This window comes from Podarcis cretensis (genome assembly GCF_951804945.1).
Source record: "Podarcis cretensis genome assembly, chromosome: 1".
Lineage (NCBI taxonomy): Eukaryota > Metazoa > Chordata > Lepidosauria > Squamata > Lacertidae > Podarcis > Podarcis cretensis.
In genome coordinates, this window is record NC_137170.1 from 102252599 (window position 1) to 102279585 (window position 26987).

The following is a 26987-nucleotide window of genomic DNA, read 5'->3' on the forward strand; positions in this document are numbered from 1 at the left end:
ATCCATGCTCACCTATGAAGCTTACTGACTAGTTTTGAGGAAGCCTCCATCCTTCAACTAAACCTGCTCTCTAACACGACTGTTGTCAAAGGCAAAAAGAGACTAGAAATCAGCAGAAATGTCTTTTTGTTGTTGTTTGGGGATTGCTTCAATTTTTATTTTATTTTCTGTTCTTCTATATCAACTGATCACAGGAACTACTTAAAAAACAGCAGCTAAGACCAGATTCACATTCTATAGAAAAACTGGGAATGTAAATCTGTATTTATTTCTTATCTTACTTTCTGTATTTTTGATGCCTTTCATGGTTAGTCCTTCCAAGGCACTATCTTAAAACCATTCAAATAACACTATAAGACTATATTTAAAAAATCTAAAAACAGATAAAATAATACACAAATTATAAACAAGCAGCAGAAAATAGTTTTTTTAAAAAAAAAGAAGGAGAAGAAGCAAATCCCCAGAATAAATATAAATTAAAAACAGTGTAGAATAAAAAGGTTTTCCAAATGTAATTTGCAACTCCATGTTTCATACTTTAGTTCTCCTATACACATTACACCAGTTGTGAGACTGAATGCTTCAGAAAAACTATGGATGAACATATCAGACGACACAGCGATTCTTCAAACAGTTCTTGTTTATTCACAGGCCAGAACAGAACTGGGCTGAAGGGTTCAGCCAACCAGCTTATATAGAGCTCAACTACATGGCAACAATAACAACTTTCTGTAACTATCACTGAACGTCACTTTCAGTTCCATATTTGCATATGTGGACCTGAGTGAAAACTCAGCTGTGGTCGGAAATCTTGTGATTATGAAAGCTGGGTTGGCAAAGCTGTATGCTAGAATAACAGCTCCCGAGGAAACATGTAAGCTCATGCTCTGCTCAAACTCCCATTTCTCCATGGATGAAGTTCTAAGATATTGATTGAAGAGGGTGATTGCTAGTTTGACAATGGATCTAGCAAGTGTTCAAGTCAATTTGTTAGGAATTAGTGAACTGTTAGTAGCATGAACACTGAACACTGAAACTTAGCTCTGGGATGTATTCCACATATCTTGTGCTGGAAAAGGTTTTCAGCATTGTCCATGTATTTGCACATCATTATTATTGGTACTGCTGTGTCTTCAGAATGTGCTCCATGCCAAAAGTTAAAGAAAAGGAGTCAAGCAAGGTTGCCTTTCTGGTACTCTTCCTTTTAAATCTTTATGCAGATAATATGCCTGCTGAATTACAAAGAGGTTATTCTTACTTTTCTCTCTCTTGCCTCAGAAAAAGGGTCTCTATCTTTCTCCATGCATATGGCATGTGGCATTATTGTCACCCAAGTTACAAAACATCATTATGACCATATAAAGGGTTAGTCCTATATTGTGACTCTGCCATATTACATCACTAACTCAAGGCAGGAAAAAGATGTTAATGTACAAATGCCTCCGAAGGTTTAACTTGATCCCTCTTCAGTACATGTAACAATAGAGCCTTCAGGATATCAAAGAGAATAGTCCAAAACCTCATAAAAATGCATTGTGGTGAGTCAGCCTGTGTTATCAACTCTTCAGAACGAAAAGTATTGCAAAAATTGCTCAGACAATAATGACTTCCATGAATATAAACATTAATGATAACTTCAGCCTCGTTCTAATTCTTCAGAGATGTTTAAACCCTTTTACCATATTACTCTTTTCTTCAAACACTTTGACAAACAACACTTTTAGAAAAAGATTCTGGCAAGTTGATGAATGAATATGAATTTACAGGTTATGAATATGCAGTGAAACTGGCTCGTCTCAAAGCTATTCATAATGTGCACCTCTGTAAATATTTATTACAGTCTTATCCCCATTGCTAGCAGGTTATAGAAAATTGGAGACTTTTGAAAGCTTTCTCTCTCTCTTTCATCTGCCATTCCCCTTCAGCAACAACCTTTCACCATTTTATGGGAAAGGAGGAAACAACACGAGGGCTGCTTCTGAAACGCCCATCCTCTGAATTTCATCCTGGATTTTGACATTCTGAATAACTTGAATATCCCCCCCCCATGCAATGCAATGCACCCTCCTAGCCACCCTGGGTCCTGTGCTGCGTGGGGAGGTAAGATCCAGCCATACACACCTGGGTATATCCTCTGTCTGCAGAGGTGGTTTTAGGGTAGCACAACGGGTTTGGCTGCATCGGGTGCCCCACTGCAGCTGCCACCGCAACAATGCTGTAGAATGGAGCACAAGAATATTCCATGGACTTGTTTTTCATTTCTGAATTATGTACACAGCATTTACATGCACACTTTGCAGTAGGGTCCAGATCCTTCAGACCATTTTGCACCATTTTGATCCTCTATATCAGTGTTTCTGAAAGTATGGTATGTGTAAATATGCAAAACGATTTCAAAGGATACACAACAGACATCTTTCTTTTACTTTATCATATTATAACCTTTATTCTTTTTAAAACAAAATAATACAGTACTGTATAGTGTATTTGCCCTAGTCCAGATAAAACAGTATTATTAAAACTACCCCCAAATTATCTTTTCCCAAGAACAGATACATGGGTAAGTCTAAACACTGAAAACAGGTACGTAATAGTTGTAAATTTGGGAAACTGCTCTAAATAATTGATTAGTGTTTTTTAAAAAACAAAACCCTGCAAAATAACAGCAATCTTGGTATGATTGTATATGTGGCTGCATCAAAATTATTTTCCTGCTGTGTTTTACCAATTTGCATGTTTATTTTTGTGCAAGTATAGGACACCTTGCAAAAGCATACTTGATTTGATTGCTTATTCAGTTAAGTTTTTGGGTTTTTTGCAGCATTTTACAGACATTCAGGAGCACATGTGCATATCATTAAAACCCACACAGAAATGAATCACGACACAATCATACATTAAATTCCATCAAAGCTGCCTCTTTTTGAGAGGTGTGGCTCTTTATTTATGCACAGTCCACATTGGCAGCATAGGAGGTGGAAAAGGAGTAAATGAATCAAAAGAAAGCTGCAACAAAGGTGGGTGTGTTGAAAGGAATTAATTTTAGACATTCTCCTAGTTAAACGTGAATTTAGGACAAGTGAAACCTTACATTACATAAATTAACAAAAAAAAATGATGCCATATCAGTTGTAATAAATTGGTAGATACGTGTAATGCTCAGACATTTGTCAATCAACCAATAATTACAGTGAAATGAAAGACAAGATGGAAATAAGAGGGCACACCATAAAAGTACTAATTATTCACATAATTTCCCCATATTTATTAATGTTCCTTGTAAGGGACCTGTAAGAAGACAATTTGTACTTTCGTTCATGCAAATAGTTTGATTAATGGAGCAAAGAATAATGAAAATGTAAAAAGGTGCACTAAAGCCCACAGATGAATACGTGGGCAGAAAAGACATTTCTGCAAAGAACGTTCAAAGCAAATAGAAGACTAATATGCTATTAGGTATTACCATTTCTATTAGACAGTGCAACAATCTATATGGGTACTTAAGGGATTCAAGCATTTTAAATACATCTAGCTATCTGACTGTAGCCACTTATTTCATACAATGATTTGTGGTAATGATTTCAGAAGAAAAGAAAATGTTTTTAGGGGCCTTGCTTAGGCCCATGAGTTTAGAATTAACACCATGGCCATATGTGCACCTGATTCTATGTAATCTATGAGGCTATTTTACTCATCCTTCATTTTCTTCCAACAAGTAGATTATTAACTGGAGGAGGGAAGATGTCTTTGCTGAATTCCATTCTCACCTGCCGAAGAAGTATAGCAGTCAGCAAGAAACTTGCCACTGCATATTCTGAGCCCTAGACCAAGACCAAAACCGCATGCGAAACACAGCTGGATAAAGGGGGTTCTTTCCTTCCCACACCCCAGTACTAGCAAACCTCCACTCGCCAGGGCCTGCAGCTGCCCCTGGAACACCTCCTGTGCCACTGGCTATGATTAAATACCAGAAGTGAAAATCTGGTGATGAACCTGCAAGCCACATAATTAATGTAATGTATTGTTAGACCCTAAGTTTCATTGAATTCAGTGGGGCTTAGATGTATATAGGACTAGCTTTAATATACATAGATTTTTATACTTAAAAAATTAATGGCAGTTATATGAATAACCTACTTTATGGTAATTTGTCAAATGAATGTACTTTGCGGGATTAATTGCAGAAAATGTTGCACCTGGGGCAACCCTAAAATGTCATCTGAAATTATAGGAGAAGCTCTTAAGTGTTCTGGCTTGCTAATTATACCCTTTACAGGCACAATTTCTCTCACATTTGCCCTTCTCAGATGTTATGTGTGCGTAGATTGAACACATGTAAGAAGGGCATTAGGTTCCATTCCTGAACTACACATGTGTTCGTTAGCACATCTCAATAGAGGGCTCTACTGAGGCATGCTAACTAATGATATGTGTAGGAACTCAGGACTCACCACTGCAATGCTCTCCCTCACCTGAGTTAATTCTACATAACTGATTTCATTCTACATACACTCTGCATCTTAAAAGGATTACAGTATAAACAGACTAAGGTGGTTTGACACCTGTGCTTACCATGCCTGACATGGTCTTCTCAATACATGTGCCAATAGTTTTGTGAGATAATCGGTCATAGCATACATTGCACAGCTATTGCTCTTTGCTCATAGCAATAATTTTGATTTTTTTTTTTTTAAGTGACCAGAATAGCTAAAATCTAAGCCATAACATTCAAGTTTCACTACCTTGGCAAAACCTAAAACCAAAAAACCCACTTCTGTATATTACCTTTTAATCAGCACCCTAACTTAAAGGGACTGATGGCAAATTCTGGCAAGAGGGAAGGAGGATATATCATATGTAGGGCAAGAGTCTATCCAACAATTTTTCAGTTACTGTCTTACACAAACTAAAGAAGTTATCATTGATTGTTCTGGCTTTGCTCATTGGGATAATTATTCCTATCCATAAAAGTAGTCATTTTGAATTGGTAAGGTTTTTATTCTGAGATCTGTGTTGTTATTTATAGGCAAGGATAGGCAACGCTTGTGAGATTTACCTAATTGCACATATGTACATTCTTGCACCAATGCTTGTTCAGCATAGAATTCACAGTCTGCAGTTATTTATGGACTTCTGTCACACCTCTTAATCTCAATAGGAAACATCTTGTGGAATTCAAGAAGCAATAGGTTGGACCTTCCAGTGAAACTGAGGGGAATTTTCAAATATTGTTTCGGCATGAGGATAAAATCATATCAGGAGAATGATTTCTTCTCTTGTGGCATTGTATCAATGACTATGTATGCATCACCAATGTAGAGAAAGGAAAGACTTGATGTGGCAAACTATACTTGCATAGTGTAGTGACCCTGGGTCAGACTCCCTTTGTTCAAAATAAGAGGCCAGGAATTCAGAATGGGAGAAGAAAATGCCCTCATGGTCAGTTCCAGGTATTCATATTAAGCCAGACATACTTGCACAAGTGTTGTGCCATTAGCTCTCCGGCCCAAAGAGATTGCATTGCCACCCTCTGACACCAAGGACGCAAGCTCAGAAGCCCTAATGGAATCACAGGCTCCTACACTCCATCCAGATTAGCAACTGTTACAACAGACTGAGTCCCTTAATATGAACGGGCTCCTCTCGTGAAAGGCAGAGCCAGCTGCTGAGGTAAAGCTGTTGTTTACAATTAAGAACTGCTGCTGCTGAAACAACATTCAAGCTCTGCTCTTACAGACTCCTGAATCCTGCATGGAGCTGTCCAGGGTGCTATGGAAGCCTTGTCTTGGTACAGCTCAGATTGGCACTCAAAACTGAACATACAGTGGTACCTCGGGTTAAGTACTTAATTCGTTCCAGAGGTCCGTACTTAACCTGAAACTGTTCTTAACCTGAAGCACCACTTTAGCTAATGGGGCCTCCTGCTGCTGCCGCGCTGCCAGAGCACGATTTCTGTTCTCATCCTGAAGCAAAGTTCTTAACCTGAAGCACTATTTCTGGGTTAGTGGAGTCTTTAACCTGAAGCGTATGTGTCAGGGAACTGCCATCGGAGAGTCAGGTGGTGGAAGGGCTCAAGGAGGCTAGGAGACCCTCGGATGCTGAGGAAGGAACCAGCAGGGGGAGAGGGAGAGTTCCTGCAGAAACTCAGTCGGAGGAATGGCTCCAAGATACTTCCAGGGAGCACAGCGGGGAGGTCTCAGGACCTCCGCTAGGGACGCCTACTCCGCGCAGGAAACTGTCATGCAGAGAATCCAGAAGGAGAGTTTCCGTTAAGGAACTCTTATGTTGGCGTAAATTCCGGAAGCGCCCACTGACGGATTCTGCCAGCGATTGAGGTAGCCATGCACCCATGGCTCCGCGGACAGGGAGAGTTTAGAAACTGATTGCAGAGCCTTGAGGCTTTTAACGCTTATGCACAAGTAGCCCCCTAATCCCATAACAGTATGTAACCTGAAGCGTATGTAACCCAAGGTACCACTGTATAGTGTTGTGTACAACATGGGGGGGGGGGGGATATGAAGAATTCCTAATGCATTGGTTCCACTTCAGAAACCAGATGAGATTATTCTGATCTCCAGGAATTTCAATCAGGAATGTTTCAAAATCTTCTCTCGTTTAAAGACAGCTCTACTGGTCGCAGGTCCTTTTGTTGTCAGAACACCTGAGTTCCTAGAGTTTAACCAAAGGCAGAAAAGGCATAGCATGAGTAGTGAAATAGTTTGAAGACAAGATGAAAGTTCTCCACAACAACAACAACCCAAAGGTCAATGTGCAATTCTTTGGGCCTTTCAAAGTTTATTTTTCTGGGCTCTGAATGCTCTGCTGAAACACATTTCTCAACACTTCTCAGAAACACACACTGCTTGACTGGCAGCAACTTCTGAGGCAACACACTCCATTTAAAGGCTGTTAATTGCTTACTTTTTCACACTATGAAGCTTCTGGTTTCCACTATATGTGGGTTAATTAGGTGCTTTTAAGGTGTATCCTCTTCCATCTCTCTGAGTTACTTGGCTGCTTTTAGCTGCTGTCTGCTTTGCAATGTGTTGATTACAATGGGGATTCGGCACTCTAGATGCTAAGTTGTCAGTCATCTTATGAAACAAACTTTCCTGAATTAACTTGCCTGATCTGGCATTTGCCCATTCCTTGTGATTATGTGACAGTGTGAGAAAGTGCCACATCTAGTTAAGGGCGCGCATTTGAGAAACCGTTCTGAACATATTTAAAACTTGTTTGTTCTTCAATAAACTTTAATCTTCGTTGTTGACTTTACAAGCTGACTGAGATTCAGTTTTTCACCAGAAGAAACCTGGTTGGTGGCAGCGAAAGAATAAAGCAGTGGTGTACAGGTCAATAGTCTGTGAAACGACCGGGGGCTCTGTACGAATGCCACATCTACCTTTCCTCCATTCTGCTGCAGCATAGATGCCCTTGCTAACTTCAGACAACTACAGAGCTGCAGCCATTACAGCAGATACAGCAGCCATATCTTTTCATGGAATGCTGTGTCTGTCTCCCTCATTGTTAACATTCTGGAGGAATCTAAAAAGATTCCTGTTCAACCAGGCATTTGATGGCTGAAAGATACTGTTGAAATTATTAGCTGTGAGGTTATGTAACTAGGTTAAAAAATGTTTTTAGAGGCTTTTAGACATTCTTAATTGTTTTTATCTATTTTAATTTTATTTTCAGTTCCATTGTTTTATTTCTTTGATGTTTTCTGTCCTGGGCTAATTTGGGAAGAAGAGTGGAATAGAAATTTAATAAATCAACAAATAAATAAATGGTTGCAATACACAAGATTTTGACTATGAATCTCTATAAATATATGCATATTTAAGATATATATGAAAGCATTTCATAGAAATTAAAATATTGATCATCATTCCCCGTTTGCCTGAGTAGCAGTAGGAGTAATTAAAATAGAAGTACAGTGACTCTCTCCTTAATGCGAAAGACTGCCCTGGTTTCCTATGAGCAACTCAATCTGCAGACGGGTAATTTCAAGGCCTCTGATATTTCTTCTTACAGTTCTTTAGCTTTAATCTGAACTTGAACTTGACAACCCTTAAAATAGAGAACTGTTCTATATGTGGTGCCTTTTTGCTCAATTCAAACATGAAAAGTGCCACAGCATTTTGGAAGCTCAATTTCTTTTTTAAAAAATAAATAAACTGGAGCTCCCTCTCATCTGAAAGTCTTTCCTAAGCCGTCATCTTAAGGAATTGCGCTCTGCACCTGCTCAGGGGGGCTTTTATTGAATCATATTTCATGTGACCCAAGGTTGATCCCCAGCAATGCTATATTACTTCCCATTTGCCTGAGCACTAGGAAGTAGCATGAGCTGTTTTTTTACCTGATATTTTAATCGGAATTTTCCCATTCTCTGTTCAAATTCAAATGGCTAAACTGTTTCCTTCAGCCCCTGCCTAGGCAGGTGAGGTGTATTACACATTCCAACAGTTTGGATTAGCCACCTGCCACCAAACGACATTAAACAATCACCTCTCACTATAAAAACCTGGAGAGAAGGTCATCTCTTCACTTTGGATGACAGAATAGCATGTCCTATCACACCATTATGGAACTTATATGTCATTGGCCGCTGAGAAATAATTGTTTCTGCAACTTTCTGCCAGTAAAGTAAATGCTGGGAAGACAGTTTTGAACTGAGGAAATGATGGGGTAAAAAACAGCCAAAAAGAAAAAGAGAACATTAAAAAAGTGACCTCATTTGTCCTAGATAGAAAGTATTTACCCTTTGATGCATGTAATTCCTTTCTTCCTTCGTAAGTGGACATATTTTATCTTCTATTTCCTGGTTATAAAGGCATCATCAGGGTGTGCAATGGGCACAGCATCCGGAATTGATATGCCAATGATGAATTAAACAAGGAGATGTCACTTTGGGATGTGAAAAGAGACACTAACACCCCACCACCACAAACAGATGCATTACATCCTGTAAAGGTTTTAAAATGATTGTTTTTGAGCTGCTTTTGAACGCCTTATACTTATTATAAGGTCTGCCTGAAATAAGGCTACTTATGGCATAAAGTATGACTATGACAAGAATCATAGGCATAATGATTCTCTTGCAGTGAATTAAACTTATGGGAAGGGTGGGGGAATGGCAAATCAGGTCCACCCATAAAGAGGGCACGTATTGTGGTGAGACCTGGAAAACTGACATCCTGTGTTGTGGGTGGGTACCAATTGGTCAGCCACAACACCCGATTGGTAGGTCCCTCGAAGCTGGGTGCAATTTGGCCAATGGGACGTAGTCTCAATGGTTCGAGGGACTTATTTATGCCCATGCACATGACTCAGAGCTTCCTCCTTCAGCCGTGCATTGGAACACCCGCCCACCTCTCCCTACTTTTAGGGCTTTGCGCTTGACCTTGCTATGCTGCCGTGTGTCATCTGTCGTTGGGACAGGGGCACGGCAGAAATTTCCCCCACTTGACTGATTGGCTGTTGCCATTTGGGTTTTGCCTGCCGCGTAGCAAATCGTCACAACTTGTAAGGTTGAGGATAGACTCTGGTTCAGGTGATAGGGATGGGAGAACGCTCTCGCCATCCCTATGTGAAAGGTATTCCATTAAAGGAATCCAAGGACTCAATGGTTTGGTCAACCCCTGAGAGGGGGTTGTGCCTGTGCCTGAGTCCAGGGGAACATTTGGGTGGCGGAGTTAGCCGTTCCCAGCTTTCCGCTTACCCAGTGTTCACCATTGCCTGACCTATGCTGGAACCCTGAACAGTGCTACCTGCATGGCAGGGAGCTAGTCAAACCAGAGCCTATGCAACCAGTCACTTTCTGTAATCTATAAAGTTGTGGCCTAAATTCTGCCAAAAACCAAAACCAAAATTTGAGTCAAGTGTGAATTTATTTAGGGGGAGGTTTCTGGGTCTGAACATGCAAAATACCGGGAATAGCTAACCTAAAATCTAGTCAAAGAAAGGACTCCACTATGGGAAGTTTAACTCCTTTATTTTTCAATCTTTGAATGACATTTTAAACCCGTGTTTTCAAATGTGTAATAGAGAACTGGGACACTGTTAAGTGCCATCCTCTTTTAAAACAAAAACAAAAAATGGTGAAATCTGCCTCCTTGGTTCGTCCTCAAGGGCTCCACTGGAAGCGCCAGCCAGCCATTAGCATACAGAAGAACTCCAATAAATAATACATCCTGCTGAAATTGCTCCTTTTAAGTGGGTTAAATGTGATGAAGAAATGGTGGTACAGAGAGGGAACTCTGAAATGAAGACAAAAATATAATGCACTGTTAATGATGAATTGCCTGGAGTTTCATTCTTGCCAATACGCTACATCCTATATATCAAAACGGCTTATGTACTTATGTGGAAAACTGCTGTGTTGGGATTGTCTTGCATGCATATGATTCTTGTGTATGTGTATTAGAATTTACAGCTGATTTAATGATCGGTCCTTTCCTTAAAGGACAAACCAGAGCAATCTGGATTAATAGAGTGAGTGTGACCAAGTGCACGAAAAGAAAAGAAGGAAAGGCTGTTGGATACTTTGCTGATCTCATACTTTTCATTTGTAGTATCTCTCTTGACAGCAGCTCCATTAACTTTGCCAGCTTCCCGAGTTTTGGTTATAGATTGCTTTCACCTTTCTGTGAGAAGCAGACTAATTGAAAAAGTCCATTTTCAGCAGTACACCCCTTTCTTCTTTTATTGTGCTGCCCTGCGCTGGCTTATTATATTCTGATTATTGTGCATTATTTCTCAAAATCCAATTGCTTGGTATTGCACTAGCAAGGTAGATATATTGCCTGCTTGAAAAGCAGGTCATTATCACTCAGGACAGTTGTTTGTACTTGGAGAAGCAGTAGAGCGGGCATCACCAACATGGCACCTGCAGGTAAACATGTGACCACAGAGGCCTTCCCTCTCCTGACTGGTATTAGTCTTGAAAGAACCATTCTATTGTAACCAGTTGCGTATGTGTTGCTTACGAATTTATCCAGTTTGAAATAAGCCCAAAATGTTGCAGTGCTATTCCGTTCAGCAGTGTCTCCATTGTCGCTTTGTCCCCAAACTACAAGAAGTAGCTTGTCATGTGTTCATCACCATTCCTATTCTGGTGACTGATCCCCAGGATGCCTCAAATGTGGCTGATCCCGATGGCTACAGCACTGTGATAGCCTGGGACTCGGGCTCACACTCGGAACCAGAGGAGACTCAGTCTGCACTGAATTCTTTGCCTCAGGCATCACCTGAACCAAGCCTAGGGCCTAATCCTGAAGAGTCTCAGTCTGCACAGGTTCCCCTACAACAAACACCAGCTGGGCCAAGTCAGGGGCCTGAGCCTGCCCTGGCTCCAGATGCAGGGATTACCTTGTTGCCTTCCGCTGAGCCATCACTTACAGCTGCTCCACTACAGGTTTGGTCAGGGGACGCTGAGGTGGCCCCTGGGTCTAGTAACCCACCAACATCTCCCAAGCTGCAGACTAAGGTCTGAGAGAAGGAGAGACCTGAGTACTTGTAGGAGGAGTGCGCGCCTTCGGGTGAAACAGGGAAGTGAGTTGGCGGGGGATTGGGACCAGCCGCTACCCCGACAAAGATAAAAGGCTGTCAGACCCCGCCCCAGGTTGCAGGAGCAACATTGCTGTATGTTAGATCCTGCTCCTGTCCTTGCCTGGTTTCCTGCCTTGGCCCTGTCGGACTGACTCCCAGCGGAACCTTTGGATTCTGTACCGGTCCTGGACTGCATTTCATGGGTTACCCCTGGGCCCAGCACAAGCACAGGGCATGGATGTAAGCAAACAGGTAATCCTAAAATGGCCTGCACTTAGTCCTATGAGTTTTGTCCCTTATGGTTCAGTGCAGTAGGCTCTTGGGAAAGACTAAACTCAGTGATGGAAAAGCCCTTTGAAATTAGGACCGATGTTTCAAATATGTAGAAATAACACAGGACACGATGCTTCCTGGATTGTATCATTTGACACGGCAGGTAAGTCGATCATGTTTGTAACATAAAAAACTTATGTAGGAGACATGCATGGGTTGCATGTGCAACTACAGCTAAGCCCCTTTGCATTTGATGGGGGGGAGTCCTAAATTATTCCCTTCCTTTCATTTGGTTTTGTGGCCAAGGATTTTTGTATGAAAATGGCATGGAAGAAGTGCCCCTAGGAAAGCAACCTGTAAAACTTCAGAAGGATGGGTGCAGGTGAAAGGGAGTGAATGCAGAATGAACCTTCTGCATTGTGTAATGCAGAAGTGGTACCAAAGCTCAGAGAAGCCGAGTACACAGCTATTTTTAAAGGATTGTATGTGGCAGAGGAGTCCCATGAGAGTCCCATGGACTCTTGAGAGTCCCATGGACTGCAAGAAGATTACACCTATCCATTCTTAAGGAAATCAGCCCTGAGTGCTCACTGGAAGAACAGATCCTGAAGCTGAGGCTCCAATACTTTGGCCACCTCATGAGAAGAGAAGACTCCCTGGAAAAGACCCTGATGTTGGGAAAGATGGAGAGCACAAGGAGAAGGGGACGACAGAGGATGAGATGGTTGGACAGTGTTCTCGAAGATACAAACATGAGTTTGACCAAACTGTGGGAGGCAGTGGAAGACAGGAGGGCCTGGCGTGTTCTGGTCCATGGGGTCACGAAGAGTCGGACACAACTAAATGACTAAACAACAACATGTGGCAGAGGCAGCAGGACTTGAATATCCAGAATTTTTGAACATGTAGAACCACACACAGACAAGAACAAGGTAATATGTTACTTCAGGATCCCTTCCCCCAAAGCACTATAGTTGGAGAGCTCTGGTAAAACCACTCCCAAGAAGCTAGCCATGTCCATTTCAAAGAGCTCTCTCTCTCTCTCCTATTTCGACTCCAGTGTTTGCCTTTTATGGCAAGCTTGGAGAGAACGTTTTCACTTTTGGCAGACATGCTGCACTCTTTTTACACTGCCTGAATCTCTGACTCTCTGCAGAAGTCCCTGCTTCATTTTAGGCTGCTTCGGACAGATCCCATATCAATTTGAACAAGGTCTAGATTTTTCCAGAGCGACCTCCTATGCCTGAGGCTTCAGGATTCTTTTACTTCCAGTGCACACACCTGGTTAATATGTAACAGACAGGATTTGTCCTGGCTTTTCCCCCCGATAAAATAGGACATCAAAGTGTGTAATTCAGGCAACAAAAGGATTACATGTGTTGCAAATGCCTTCTCTTACAATTATGAGCAGAAATATTGGAAAGTGCTGTCCTCTATTATTTGGAATGTTGTTAATTACAAGGTAACTTATGTGTGAAACAAATTTGTGTAAAGCCTTCATTCAATTGTTATTCAGCACATTGATCAAGCATTAGAGAGGGGAAAATTGCTAAGTAAACCATATTGAACATCTGTCTGAAAAATGTTTAAATCAATAGCAAAAGCAAAGTTTATTTGACTTGTAGTTACAATCTAATTCCATTCACACATTTTCCACAGGCTAAGTAATTACAATTAACCACTGATTAATGCTTTAACTGATAACAAATTAAGACATTCTTCCTTTTTTTGTGAGAGTGAAATGCGGTATCATTTAACTAAGCATTGTGGTTTGTTTTTTCCCCCTCTTCCCTTTTTGGCACAGATCTGCAAACCCACCATTATAGGACATATTTGAAGACATGTTTAAGGACATCAGTAACAGTTAATGAAAGATTTCCCTGACCTCCTTCCAGCATTTACTTGTGCTTTGTTTTAAGGATTTATTTCATATTCAAAGCTGGTTGGTTTTAGGAAACAGATTGGAAACACTTGGAGCACGTGCATGTTCTCAATGCAAAGGTTGATGGGGAGGTAGAATCCTTCCTATGCTTGCTGCCTAGTATGATATCTTGAGGCACAGCAGAACAAATCTAAACAATGCTTTTCTTCCCCTCCCATTTCCATAGGATGTCTGAAAGACCTTGTGTGTGGTGGGTTTACAGCTAAAAGCAAACTATACAAATTACTTGGTGTCTGAGTTACAAAGGAATCAGTAAATTCAGCCAAATACCTTTGTGTATTTTACAAGAAATGAGCATGTAGCGGCAGAACATAATAAGCCCTGCTCAGGTGTTATGCCTGAGCAGGGAACATGAGGGGGGTGGGGCATTATCAGGATTCTCAGTATTGATGAGGTTTCTAAGTTTGTTCAGATAAGCATACTTAGAAGCCCACGGCAGACCTTCCTGTTCATTGCAGCAGGATAACAGGTGGACTGCAAAGGAGGTTGTTGGGGCACATGCAGCACCTATGGCTTCTACTCCTGTTGGCATCATTGTAATCAAGTCTAGAATTTACCTGTCAAATGGCTGCCAGTGGTCTTCAATGAGCAATCTTCTGCATCCAGCCCAGCACAATATACCTTCCTGGGTGGGCCTTTTGCCTTCTAACCATATTACCCCGGCAGAAAATGTCTTCTCTGAGTTTTAGCAAGCTTCAGCCCTGGGAAGCAGGGAGAGAGCATCCAGTGACTCCTAAATTGTTTATCATTCTACAGCAGTCTCAGCTACATCATTCTATAGCTTCAATTAGAGTTGATAGCAGAAATTCATACAAATTGGTTACGTCATTTGCTTCACGTCTAAAAACCTCCATAATTGAGGACTTTGGGTTATCCATTTCTAATGCATACAATACTGTAATGTCTTTTGAAGCCAATAGGAGTCTCATTTGAGTTTGAGTGAGGGCTGCATAATTATTTTGTTGCAGTCCAGAAATGGGCCGATGTATGAAGAATTAAATCAAAGACTTGCCTGCTTGCTTACTACATCTGCCAACTTGTCAGGTTTACCTTCGCTGTTTGCCAAGAAAATTAATCATGCAAAAATGACTTGCTGAGCTTTGAAGAAATATCTACTGAGAGTCAATGAACCACATTTTCCTTGGTACAGATATCAAAAGTGAATAATTTGGATCAAATTTTGGGGTGAGGGCTACAGAGGGGCAGAGCAGCATGTATAACAGCAGTAAAATGGATTTCACCCCTCGAAAGCTATTGGAGGAGGACCAAGAGAGACTGGTGGCACATACACAGACATATCTATGCACACAGTTTATTTTATTTATTTGTGTAACAAAATGTATATACTGCTTGGTTGTAAGGAAACCTCCAAGGAGTTTATAAAAACAGAAACAACACTCCAAGTGTTTACAGATGCTGATGCACATCTTCTGTGGCAAAGCATATCTATCTATCTGTCTACATGATGTATTCCTTACCCACTCTTCACTGCTGAAGCAATCCCAGAATGAGTTACATTAAAATCAAATGCATAATGCACATTAAAACCAAACAAGTTGTGTAAAAATATACACAACTGGCCAAATAATTCTTACTTTAAAAGAGGATATGCAATTAAGTAAACATTTAAGTCAGCGTCTTAGACTACAATTCCCATCATCCCTGACCAATGGTCAGCTAGCGATGATGGGAGTTGTAGTCCAAACACTGCTGAAGACGCAAGTTTGGGAAACCCTGGTGTAGACAGTACTGAACTAGATGGACTAGTGGTTTGACTCAGGATAAGGCAGTTTCCTAGGCTGCTAAGTATGCAGCTGACACTGAAAATGCATAAGAGTCACATCCAGGTATATCTGAGAAGGGAGGGGGAATTCCATAAACAGAGTCCCAGTCGCAAGAAGGTCCTACTTCTTCTCATGGTCACTCCTCTACCGGCTGACACACGTATCTACCACCCAATCCACTGCTGGTTTCCCTTTTCTCTTCAGGTAAATGGGTTGAGTGCTATCTGAGAGATCTGGCCCAAATGATCCCCATATTTTCTATTCCCAAACTAGATGAAATATCTAAAATATCTTGCTTGGGCCTAGACTCAGGAAACAGGAGGGAGGTCAATTACTCAGTTGAACTCTATAGGCACACTGCACGAAGGTATCACTTGCAAAATGACCACTCTCTGTTTTCTGATTCAAAAAATAGGCAGTCATTGTCTGCCTAGATGACAAAGAACCAGGAGGACTCTTTCCCCCATATGAGGCTAAAGTCTTCTTCAAGTCTTCAGTTCAGGGATGAGGAATCTGTGACTCCTCAGATGCTGATGGCCTCCAACACACATCAGCCCAAAACATTGTGGCCAGTGCCAGGGATGATGGGAACTGAAAGTCCTAAAACATCTAGCCGGCTGGATGATAGGCAAAGAAAAAAAAAAAAAGGACATTTACCATATTTTTTGCTCTATAAGACCCACTTTTTCCCTCCTAAAAAGTAAGGGGAAATGTGTGTGCATCTTATGGAGCGAATGCAGGCTGCACATCTTACACCTGGAGATTAGGAGTTTCAAATACTTAGCTTGGATTGTGCTTTTAGTTGATTCCGTGGGTGGAATTGTAGATGATCGTGCTAAATTTTAATCTCTGGGCAGTCAGTGAAGCAGCTCACACTTGATGATATCGCTTGTGTAGGCAGGGTGGTGATCAAGGTAGGAGGGGAATGATCGCTTTTACCTTGAGTTACTAGAAAGCAGTGGTGGTAGACGGAGAGGTGTTATAGCCATCACAATGTAGGAATACAAATGTTGAGTGGACAGTCAGCCCTGCTGGAATCAGCAGTCTAGGCACTTGCATGGGGCTGGTAGCAAGACCACCAGCCTTCCACTCCTCCTAGGGCCTCAGAGTAAGGGTTGATTGCCATACAGCAGCTGTGTCACCTCACAAAATGCCTCGCTGGCCACCATCGTCCCTGTGGCTGAGACAGACGGCAAATACATTCAGGCAATTTGGGCTCCAGTATGTTATTCAAGGGGCAGGGTGGGAGGGAGTCTGTAAATGAAGACTTTTCGCCTAACCATGAGTGATAGCTTTTGTTCCTTAAATTGCAAGTTATCTTAACCGTCCCTTCAAATACCCTCCAAAGCACTTACGCTGAAGTTATGGAAATATGGACATTCATTTCAATTTAAACAGTGAAGTGGTAAAAAGGCAGGTGTTTAATCAGTGAAGAGGAGAGAGAAAGGATCTGCACTCGCGGGCAGCCCTGATAAATATGCATTGCTGTGATGATGCAGAATGTGCTTTGCTCTGACATAGCTACAGTGACATGCTATGTAAGGCAAGTGGAACAAGCCTGTCTTGCAATACTGCCTGTCACTTACAATTATAACTGGTTACTATGCTGCGTCTCCCTTACTGCTAGACAGAAGACATCTACATGCCTAAATGGCCTTAATGTTCCAACAAGCAGCTCATTCATGAATTTGTCAAACAGGATCCAAGCAGCTAAGGCAGATGCCAGAGAAAGTCCAAGCAATGCTTCCGAGTGATTTATATTATTATTTTAGAGCGGAAACACAATAGCCACAAGCGAAGGGTCAGCATGTTCCACGATAAATAAAGTCCCTGTCCCTAGGACGTGTGTGTGTGTGTGTGTGCGCGCGCACGCGCGCACGCACGCATGTGTTTAAAACATTTTCATTTGCCTTTCAGAGCAAAACACCGAAGATTGCTTACAGCATCATTTAAAAACTAACTATATATAATAATAATAAAATAGCAACAGCAGCAGTAAAACCATCACGGCCTTTGAATCCCTGTTGAAATCATCAAAAGCCCAAGGAAATAAGATGGGTTTTGCCAGACACCTGAAAGGCGTCAGAATTGGCACCATGTGACTAAATGTGGGAAAGGAATGCCACAAATGAGGTGTAACTAAGTTTGCATCTGGTAGACATCCATGACAATCTTACACACTAGGCAGATGTGCATAGGACCTGGCAGTCATTCAGGTACTGTGGTCCTGGGCTGTTTAAAAGTTTGTTTTTTTAAAAGTGCTCAGACACAAACTGGTAGCCTTTCAAGTTATTTCAGCCGTGGCGACATACGTTTATTTCAAGGTTTTCCAGTTAGCAGCCTGTGTTTGATGTACGTGCATCCACATCTCGAGTGCTCTGTACTTATTAAGTGACAGCTGAATGTGGGGACTTAATCCATTAGGAAGCATTGTTATTCAGGTGATGTGTCCTTAAATGAAACTTTTATCTGTGGTATTATTATCTGTCATAGCCTCTTCAGTTTCACACAAACAAGTCATCAACTGCTGGAGACTTGTTATTTCAAGTTATTTCAGCAGTGACGACATACATTTATTTCATGGTTTTCCAGTTAGCAGTCTGTGTCTGATATACAAGCATCAACATCTCTTGAGTGCTCTGTACACTTATTAAGTGACAGCTGAATGTGAGGACTTAATCCATTAGGAAGCATTGTTCTTCAGGTGATGTGCCCTTAAACGAAACTTTTATTATTATCTGCCATAGCCTATTCAGTTTCACATAAGCAAGTCATCAACTGATGGTGCAGTTCTTAAGTAATCAACATGCATACATAAAATAGGCCTTGATGAATGGTTAACTGAAATGTGTGCACTTAAGAAAGGTCCACTCCACACGTCCCTTATCTCTGAGGAAGGTTGCTTCTGTGTGGCAAACCTCCACAGCAGGCTGTCACATCTAACTCAGCTTGCCCTATGGAACCCTCTAGGTCAGATGGTTAGTTTCCACAACAGCAGTGGCTATTTATACAGGCACCTGTCACTAATGTGGAGACACTCCATGCCATTAGGATACTGTGTGGCAAGGCACAGTAGCATTTCATACAACCATAGAATCACAGAATTGTACAGTTGGCATTTACAGCTAAGGTGTGGCGAGCCACCATATGAAACAGCCTGCTACATCAACAAGGTGACACATGCAGTTGGCTCCATGCCCTTGACATGCTTGGCTTGGAAGTGCTAATTGTATCAGTCGGTGTCTCCATGTGGGGCTATGTAAATATCTGTTCATGGCAGCTAATCACAAGAGCCTTTATGGTGGTCCTCACTTAGGGGCAAAGAGTCATGCCTTTGGTACTTCACATTCCCAGCTGGTATGCTAGCCTAACATTGTAAGGGAATCACAGTGGGGTATGCAGATTTTAAGTGGTGTTGGACCACCACTTTATTTTCTAAGTGCAGAAACTCACAATGAGTTGTTCTTCAAAGTAAGGGTTTGAGGACAGAAATTTAAGTTGGTTTTTCAAATCATGAATCTAATATTCAGTCCCAGTGCACTTAAGAATATTTACATCAGCTTCTCAGAAAACGGAATGGCGTTCCACGTTTGTTCCCCAAACCTCTGCAGAGTCATCCATCTGTCAAACTATGGGTGGGAAACCAACAAGCCTCCAGATGTTGTTGCTCTATATATTCCAGCATCACTTGCTAGGCAGAGCTGATGGGAGTTGAGGTACATCAGCATCAGGAGAGCCACAGGGCCCCCACCCTTGTCTTAAGCAAATGCATTTCAAGTTTAAAGGTTACCGTTCTATGTAGATTTTCCAGGGTCAAAGTCTCATTAAACCAAGTGGGGCTTATTTCTGAGTAGACATGTATAGGATTGCACTGTTAGCTTGCTAAATGCTTTATAAATATGTACAGTGGTACCTCGGGTTAAGTACTTAATTCGTTCTGGAGGTCCATACTTAACCTGAAACTGTTCTTAACCTGAAGCACCACTTTAGCTAATGGGGCCTCCTGCTGCTGCCGTGCCGCCGGAGCACAATTTCTGTTCTCATCCTGAAGCAAAGTTCTTAACCTGAAGCACACTTTCTGGGTTAGCAGAGTCTGTAACCTGAAGCGTATGTAACTTGAGGTACCACTGTGTATTGAAATGGGTTGTGTGGAGAAGTTGAATTAACTATGGTTGGGTTTTATGTTTTTTTAAAAAAGAAGTTTACAGGAAGCTCTTCCTTTCTCCTTCACTTCTGCAAAGCAGATCATTAAAAAAAACAACCTTCTGAAATTGCTATTACACTTAAAGAAGTTGATGGATCCAACATTTCACTTTGAAATTATGCACTTCTTATGAACTGCTTATTAGGCAATTATATGTGCTGTTTAAACTAGAACTGGCTGGGAATTGAGGTAAAAAATTCAAAAGCAACTCAGTGGTACTATTCACTGAAAGGCAGTTTTCGCTGTGAGGTTGTCAGATGGGTTTTAGAATAATGGGACACACAAGTAATCAGAGTGAGCCGCCAAGAACACTTTTTCCCATGTTTTATTCCAAGGAGACCTGATTAGGTAAAATATTGTGCTTATTGCTTTTGAATGAATGCTCCAGCTTGAACTGGCTAGGAAGAGAATTACTTCTGCCATTGCCATTTCAATCATCCGTAAAGTGTAACATCGACCTAAGATGTAGAAAATCGCAATGTCTCCAGGCTTGTTGCTGTTAGCAGGCCAACTAGTCAAATGTTTCATTGTCCTGTAACCAATAACTGCAAACAGTGCAGAGGAAAGTCTGAACTGCTTATTAAAGCTGTGAATGGACCCATCCCTGATCCAATTTGTGGATCCAATTTCTAACTGGTTCAGGCCCAGTATGATATGGACTGACGCAGGCCCACTCTGACCTAATTTGGATTCTACAGTTATCCAGAAATCCTATCGACTTGCATTACAAAATGAAAATGGTTTTAATGTTCTTGAGTTTTGACACTGGGGCATTGCTTCCCTCTGGTTGTAAACAATAAGGGGAGAGTGCCTAGAACAGTACACAGATATAATTGGAGCCATGGCACTTGTACTATGTTAACTTGTGTAACCAGAGTGGGTGACTTTGGGCTTTATGCAGGAGACTTTGCTCCTCTGGCTGCCAATACAGGGATGGGTGGAAGATACCACAATGTCATTGCCTCACTGCTACTAGCATTTAATTGCCTTCCCTATGGAGGGCTGCCTTAGATTGCTCCCAGTGTTTCAGAGGATTCACAGGAGTTCACTTGCAGTGGCAAAGAGGTCATTGGAAAACTGACCGAAGCCCTGTCAGCACGCAGCAGAACTTCCATCCCGTGGGTTAAGCTCTGCATTCAACAACAGTCACTATGGAACACGGAAGCATAAAACCCAACAGGCAAGCAATGTCCTTCAAACACACACAAAAGTTAAGTGACATCCCCACCCCCTAACCACGCTCAGGTGACACCTCTCACTTTGGGCTACTCTTAAGTTGCCACTAGCTGTTTTTCATTTATTCATTAGCCATAAATTAATAAAGCATCTATGGAAACAAACTGAAGCCCAGCCACCCAGCCAACCAAACACAAATGAGTACCAAGTGAGCAGAATGCCAGTTGCCTGCGGCATCATATGGTTGATGGGTTGTGGAATGACAGTCAACAGATAACACCTTGCTGCTGTTGCACATTTTGTCGAAATGAATTAGTAATCTTGCTGCTAGGAACAAACAGGTGTGCCCAGCCTATTTTGGGCACTGTTTAGAGTACCTTGGGCCAGGTTGTCAGAAAGTGCAAAGCAACATGGCATGATAAAGCTATGCAAATTAAAAATAATAATAATGAAAAGCTGACAATCTGGCATTTTATCTTTAATTAGACAGTTCTTTGGAAGCAGGTGCCAGGCAAATGCAGGTGAGTGCAGCTGGTCCTCTGGGCCAAATTGAAAGGGAAGCACAGAAGGGAAAGACTCCCACTACCCAGACAAGGGAGATCCTGTGCTTGGCTGGAGTTCTTTGCTAAACTGGGCATCTTTATTCCCAACCTGGAGTACCAGGGACACATTAAAACATTTGCTCTGTGATGCAATTTGAATGCTGACAGCAGACACAGTGAAAACTTCAAGCCTTACCTTCTGATTTTCTTGTCCATAACCATGATAAATTATAATGTCTTTCAAAAAAATGTTTGGCATTACCTCTGCCAGCAGTAAATCCTGGAACATGCTCAATCAGTGTAATTTGTTTGCACCTACAGCAAAAGCAACAATAATTGCTTGCTTTATTCCCGGTTCCACAGTAGGCCAAGGTAAGCCTGCAACTTATGCAGGGGTTACGTCCTGGGGATCGTACCGAAAGCCAAAATCACATATAGTCAAAATACATTGGGTTCAGTGGTTGGTGGGATTGCCAAAGTCATTTTTCCTGGAACTATGCTCCCTTTATATATTTTTAATTCCCCCCCCCACACACACGCATATAGCTAAATGCACACAAGGTATATGTGTATCAGTTGCAAGCTTACTGTATAGCAATGAAATTCCCTCAGCCCATATGTTCGCGCGCACGCACACAAACTTCCCAATGTCCTTTGCTTCTTTTTGGACCACTTAGAGCATCCAGGTAGATCATAAAATGGCTGCTGAAGGGGGAAAGCCTTCTTAAGAATAGCCATGATGCATCAGAGAGAGTATCCATCCACCACAGTGGCATATGGGAAGCTTGCAAGCAGCCAAATACAAATATAGCAGCCATGTGGTCTATTGACCCACTTAGCAATATTATTTGCAGCAGTAACCTTCAACTTTTTCAGACCCGCGGAACCATGGATCATCCAAATAGGCACTGATTTGTGGCTCTATTCTTACCTTTTTATCTGTGATTTAAAGGTAAAAAGCTAATGGTAAAGGATCCCTGAGTGGTTAAGTCCAGTCAAAGGCGACTATGGGGTTGTGGTGCTTATCTCGCTTTTCAGGCCGTCAGAGTTGGCGTTTGTCCACAGACCGCTTTCCAGGTCATTTGACCACATTGACTAAACCACTTCTGGTGCAATGGAAAACCGTGACGAGTGCCAGAATGCACAGAAACGCCGTTACCTTCCAGCTGCAGTGGTACCTATTTATCTACTTGCACTTTGACGTGCTTTCAAACTGCTAGGTTGGCAAGAGCTGGGACAGAGCAACGGGAGCTCACCCCATCGCGGGGATTTAAACCACCAACCTTCTGATCGGCAAGCCCAAGAGGCTCAGTGGTTTAGACCATAGCTCCACCCATGTCCCTCTGTGTTTCAGTACTACTGCTGTTGTGACTCGCCTTAGATCAGGCTCAGGCTTAGTAGTAGGTCCCAACCTACCAGTTGAAGACCTACAGGGTAGGCTGCTACCCAGGTTTTCAGATAGGAGTTTTCCCCCATTCCACCTGAAAATGTCCAGTATTGAGCAGGTGTCCTACTGCTGAGCTGCAGTCCCTAACACTCTCCCATTATTGGAACTCAGAAGCATACTGTTTGTAAACCTAGAGATTGCATAGTGACAGGTCTGAGCTATGGGAAAATCCCAAGGGTGTTGCAGTCTTTATGACAGATGAAGAGAGAGGGATGGAGATTAGTACTTCAGCTACAGTACCCTGCGATTCACATCACAGTTGAAGAAACGAGAAGCAGAAATGTTTTGCTTTAAGATTTCAATATCTCTGTTATGTTTGCTGCTGCAATATATATCTGCATTCCTGGAAGAGGAAAATATATAAAGAGCATTTGACTCATCAGTGTGGGGACCTTTTGGGCTCGGCTCTACAGCTCGACAATTGTTGTTGGGACCAAGCTGGACCATGCAGAATGATCTAGCTAACCCCTCAAGCTGCAAACAAAGAGACAATAGCATGAGTACAAATTTAGAGCTATTAATGACCAAAGAGCTAAAAAATGAAGTGTGAGTGACTCAGTGCATTTCTTTTCTTTTCTTTCTTTTTGAACAAAGAGCTGGCTAAATCACACAGTTGGTTTGGGGCATCATAAAAGGGCAACTGACAAATTGTGACTTACATACTTATTGTATTTTTCTGCCATGGAAGGAGAGGTGCACAGGAGATGCTCAGATGACAAAATAATTTAAGTGCCCTTGGGTGCTATGCACCTTGACTTGGAGTTTGAGCAGTGTATGTGCTATTTGCTGTTTTGCCTCAGGCAGCAAAAATGTCTTGGGCTGTTCCTGGATAATACAGAAACAGGAAGCTTACAATTCCAGAGCTTGTGATTATCCCTGGGTGGAATGAGCTGGGGGTTGCAATTTATCAGTGAAGCACTTGGCCATTCCTACAACGAAAGCTGTTCACACACCACTGCCCCAGAAGTACAAGGAAGTGTAAACAACTCCATTTCAATTTCCATCACTTTCACTATGAAAACAAAAAAAAATCCTTCCAGTAGCACCTTAAAGACCAACTAAGTCAGTTCTTGGTGTGAGCTCAAGACCTATCTGAAGAAGTGTGCATGCACACGAAAGCTCATACCAAGAACTGACTTAGTTGGTCTTTAAGGTGCTACTGGAAGGAATTTTTTTTGTTTTGACTATGGCAGACCAACACGGCTACCTATCTGTAACTTTCACTGTGAAACCACTGTGGGTCATACATAGTGTAGCCACTTCCACCAGAAGGAGATTGACATGGCACACTGCCTGTGTTCTTAACATGCTTGCCACATATTTTTCCAAACATAAAACAAGGTGGAAGAGAGTGAACAGAACTGGAACAGTTGCCTTCTTGACTCCAAGAAGGCTTCTTTGTTCGTTGACTTCACCAGATAAGCCCAAGCTGATCTCTGTTCCTACTTGTAAAAAACAACCAAAACAATTTCATCATCTTGCTTTAAATGAAAAGTATGCTTTGTTGATGTTTCCCCTGAACCTGTACCCATTAACAGTTTAACACTACCACATGATTATTGTATGTCAGATCAGATCTCTGATTGCCAGCGTCTGCCCTTTTAAACAAACATAATTCTTCTATAATTGTTGTACTGCATAACATGTTTTGTTGCCATATGCAACTTTGTTCCCTTTATTTTGTCTACTGTATTTGCATGTTGTGCACACTGTCTGGTTACATTAGGACTGTCATTCAAGGCTATCATTATAATCTGGATTGTTTTGTTAGTTTAGTTGCTGTTAGACTCATTATTTTCAGTCTACTAAATGCCCTGACCTAGATTTGATTGCTTACCTGGTGACTCATTATTTAAATTAACCAGTGGACCTACATCAAGCATTGTTGCTTCTTTATTTGAATTGGATGGCCCACTGCTTCCACCACTCTGTGTGACAAATTGGCTGTTGCCTATCAAAAACCTCAAACATTAGTGTTTAATGCTTTAAGAACACAAGAAGAGCCTGGTGGATCAGGACCTCTCTTGTGTCCTTACCAAATGTGCCTGTGAAGGTGGCAGAACTAAGAAAAAGGCATCCCCAGAAGATCTCAAAACTGGGGCAGACTCATATAGGAAGATATGTTACTTCAGACTATCCTGAGGTAGGGTGAGTGTCTTGCTGCTAAATACATATTTACCCACATACAAAGTATGTGGAGTAAGCTCTTCATTCTCTGAGAACCAGTACTGACATTCCTCCAATGCCCAGTTGCAAGGACTGGGGAATTCCCACCATCACCCAAAAGATATACCAAGTCTTTTTTTAAAAAGAAAATACTAAAAAGGAAACATGACAAAGTCCATTGCAATAGCAAATTGTTTCAGGAGTTGTTTGTTTACACAGCAAAGGCTATTAGCATGATTTCATTGGGATGAAAGAAACCAGTGACACTTAAATAACAGATGATGTCCACATCTAACAATTGCTCAGACTTTCACAACCAGACTCTGAAAAGAAAGTCACCACAGTTCAGGAAAGAAGTGAAGCTTCTTTTCCATTGACTCTACCTCAAAACCATCCTTCTTGTCCTCATTTTCTTTGCCAAGACAATGTGCTCTACACACATGGCATTTAAGTAATATATGATTTAAGAAAAGCCATAATCATTATGCTGTTAATGTATTGCCCTGGAATTGCCATCATTAACTTTGCATCCAGCTGACAGTCATTTTGCCTTTCCAAGGTCAGCTGTTAAAATGTTGCAGTCACGCTCGTCTCCCAGCTTGTTTGTCTTGTGCTGGACGATGGCTCCTTCTCTGGAATTTCTTGTTTTATGGTAGCGACTATGGGCTTTTTGTGTCTGCCTTGAAAGATGCTCGGCTTCTTTTCCCCAAAAGTACTTACTCTCCTTCCTTTAGCTTGACAGGTTTTAGCAAGGCTGCAAGAGTTTGTCTTATTTACTGTGACGTAAAAACATTTCATTTTTTAATGTATTCAGAGAGACTTACACTATAAAAATGTACGCAGGGTTAGCTTGTTACTTCTCTCTTTCTCTCTCCCCACCCAGTCCAATAAACCTCTCTTCTTCGGAAATTGTTAAGAAGGTGTTGAAAAGAAATAGCATTTACATTTCTGTAGTTGTGTGTTAAGAATGGTTGAAACTAAGAGAAAGTCTCTTTTACACCTGACACCCTATCCTAGTTCATGGTGACAGAGGAAATACATGGCATTAATATGAATTTGGTGCTTGCACAGATCTAGATCCTATATTCAGTAAACCATGAGGCACATTTGCTTAAATGTCACAATTTCATTAATCTTAAGAGAACATAAGCATGTTACTAAGGCTGCAATCCTCAGTACATCTGAGCCCACGGAAATGACTATTGTCTCTGCATAGGACTCGGTTGCAGGTGTTTCACTGAACAGGGACTGTTATGGCTTCCAGACAAGTTGAAACAGACAAGTGGTTAGAAATGTAATATTTACCATTCTGCAAGGCACACAGTCATTCCATAGCACTTGAGATGTGGTAAGCTGCGGCGCAATGCTTTGCTGATGCTGATGCTTCCTCTCTAAAAATGTTTTTTTAAAAAAGAAAAGAAAAGAAAAGAGCCGATCAATGGTGAACAAGCTGCTTCACTTTACCAAGTGGCAAAAACATACAGCAAGACCTACAGGCATTTTCTGACTAAAGAATGGTAGTAATTTTGTGCACCTTGCCCTGTAGTAGTTGACAACAGTATGGCATACAGGTAACATTTCAAAGCAAACATGGGGGAAACGTGTTGAGTTCTGTTCCTTCTATCACGCTAGCATCTTTCATCCATTTGCTCGGCTCTGGTATATGCACTGCAGATGCCTAAAGAGGTTTGTTCAGGCTGGGAAAGAATACTTCAGGGACTCTCTTCTACCATCATTATTTGGGGGCAGAAGAAATGAATGGAGGTAGGGAGCAGGGCATATGAGAAGCTCAACTGGCATGTATACAGCAGATCAGAAAGGTGCTATGAGGGTCAAGAGAATGTCGGTGTGGCTAACAAGCAGACTAAAAAATGCCATTAGAGGCAATAAGGCTTCCTTCAAA